The 2,709-nt window shown below is 48.1% G+C and overlaps 1 protein-coding gene across 4 annotated transcripts in view; it reads left to right on the forward strand.

Annotated features, from left to right (window-relative positions):
- INPP5K (inositol polyphosphate-5-phosphatase K) overlaps window positions 1-2,709 on the forward strand; it is a 26,442-nt gene that overhangs the window by 3,390 nt on the left and 20,343 nt on the right. The window lies entirely within an intron of this gene.

Here is a 2,709-nt window from a genome sequence, read left to right on the forward strand (position 1 = left end):
CTTAGCCACTTGAGCCACAGGCGCCAAGCCACAACCTCAAACTCTTAGGCTTAAGTGATCCTCTTGCCTCATCCTCCCCAGTAGCTGGAACTACAGGCACCTGCCACAATGCCCAGCTAGTTTTTCTATTTTAAGTAAAGAAGAGGGGTCTCACTCTTGCTCAGGCTGGTCTCGAACTCCTGAGCTCGTGCAGTTCACCCACCTCAATCTCCCAAAGTGCTAGGATTACAAGTGTGAGCCACTGTGCCTGGCCTTATTTAAAGAATCTTAACTCTCCTTAGCCGGGCATTGTGACGGGCTCCTGTAGTCCCAGTTACTTGGGAGGCTAAGGCAAGAGAATCGTTTAAGCCCAAGAGTTTAAGCCAAGAGCTGTAAGCTATGACACCACAGGACTTTACTGAGGGCAACAGAGTGCGATTCTGTCTCAAAAAAAAAAAATCTTAACTCTGTTGAAATAGCAGTATTTTACAAATAAAAAGCAAGGCTTAAGCCAGGTACAGTGGCTCATGCCTATAATCCTAGCACTCTGGGAGGCTGAAGTGGGATGATCACTTGAGCTCAGGAGTTTGAGACCAGCCTGATCAAAGCAAGACCCCATTTGTACTAAAAATAAAAAAAATTGGATATTGTGGTAGACGCCTGTAGTCCTAGCTACTTGGGAAGCTGAGGCAGGAAGATTACTTGAACCCAAGAGTTTGAGGTTGCCATGAGCGAGACTGAGCCGTGGCACTCCAGCTTGGGTAACATAATAAGACTCTGTCTCAAAAAAATAAAAAATCAACAAGGTCACAGAGGCTCTGGCATTTGAATCAAAGTCTTTCAAACTTTGTAACCCATGTTCCAGCTACTATAGTTTATTGCTAAACTGGTGAGCTCTAAGAGCGACAGATATTCCATGGCTAGCCTGGTGGTGTCAGAGGATGTCCTCAGATCATAGGGGACATGCACTGTAAATGAATTCTAGGGGCCCAGAGTTTAGGAGAGGGGAAATAGGTGTGGTGGGGAAAGGTTCATAGTCAGAGGGACCAGTATATTTTGGGGAAATATAGGATAATCTGCAGGAAGGCTATAGGTTGCTGGATCTTCACTTTGTTTCTGCCCTGCACATCTGAGGGATGAAACACATGCCCATTCAAAGCACTTAGTACACAGCTACTTGGAAATAATAGACTTCACTCTATTTTCTTCCCTTGGTAACTGTCATTCTTCAGAATTCATTCTTTTACCCTAGTTTGCCTGAGCATACTAAGGCAAGAGCTGTGTGTCCTTTAGATAAGAGCAGAATGGAGAGGAGGGAATACAAGGTTTACAGTTTAGTCTTCTGCGAAGGCTAGAAAATGCCAGTCCCTGAGGGCTTGGTTCCCACTGACTCTAACCCAGAGGCCTCTTCTCTCAGACCTGGAGCTAGGCCTCACAGAGGGCAGAACCACTTCTCTCTCACCACCCAAAGACTTGCAGGCTTCCTGCACCTCAGATGTCTGCCAAGAGATTGGTAGGATGGAATTGAGCCAAGGAAATTAGCTCAGCTTGTGGCAGGGACACAACCTATTCTACACATGGGGCCTCCTGAGGTTGGAGGGCCAGCCTGAAGGCCTGGCACCCAAAATAGATGCCCCTCCTACCCCCAGCCAGGAGCCATGGTAGACACAGATACAGACACATGAACTCTGGGTACAGCCTGCCCTTTGCATGGGGATTTGCAGCCATCAGTTGAGAAGCCTGGGGCTGACCCCCTTTGATTGTTCCAGGGTTCCCAGCCACCTCCTACTAGTTCTTTCTCTTAGCTCCTCCTACTTCATTTCCTCCAAATGAAACGCCTGCTGGAAATCTGCTGTTCCTCACAGCCCACCCTTTCTTGAAGTCTCTCTGTCCAGTGCCCCCTCCACTTTCCTGGCACTCCTTCACAAAGTGAACCAGTATCATTGTAGTGGAGCCCAGTGGCCTAAACATGCTCTGTGGGTTAGGATTAAGCTTGGAACTATCCCTGAGTCTTTATTAGCTTCCAGGCTCCAGTCTTGACCCTGGGAACCAATCCCTTACAGTCCTGCCTTTCTCCCACTTCTCTTATCATATATGCTGTGGATGAGAGAGAGGGGACTGGAAGGGAGAGGGCACATTTCTAGCAACCTCTTGGCAATCTCAGGTTCTACTGCCTCCCTTGCTCAGTCTTGGGCTTGGGGTTCCCCCTGCTTTGACTTCTCCACTGTGCTAGTACTCCTGGCCTGTGGTATCAAGTTTCATAATTCCTGGAAGGCCCCAGTACACACTTCCCACCCGGGGATTTCCTCCTTGGCCTCTACACCCCGTGCTCCGGAAACAGCTACTCGGGTGCTGTGTATAGATGGTCTGAACCCAAGAGGGAGAGTCACTGGCTGTGGCCCTTTCCCACCCCACCCCACACTTTGCAGCAGCTACAAATGGTAGGGATTTTGTCAGTCCTAGTACTTTGATGTTATACATATATTGATAGTTCTGCTGGTTCCTTAGCCTCCAAGTCTCAGTCCCTCATCTGCAGGGATGGTGCTTCCTTACAGGGTTGGCCTGAGAAGTGAGATATGAAGCCCTTCAGTAGATGTCAGCATTCTCCCCAACCTGCGAGCATGGGTCCTTCATCCTCAATACACACACTATATAGCTATAGGGAATATTTTCTTAATTTTCTTTCACTGAGTTATAGAATGTACAGAAAAGTATTCTGAGCCAGGCGTT

The sequence above is a fragment of the Otolemur garnettii genome, unplaced genomic scaffold (genome assembly GCF_000181295.1).
Source record: "Otolemur garnettii isolate 467f Iridium unplaced genomic scaffold, OtoGar3 scaffold00145, whole genome shotgun sequence".
In the NCBI taxonomy this organism is placed as follows: Eukaryota; Metazoa; Chordata; class Mammalia; order Primates; family Galagidae; genus Otolemur; species Otolemur garnettii.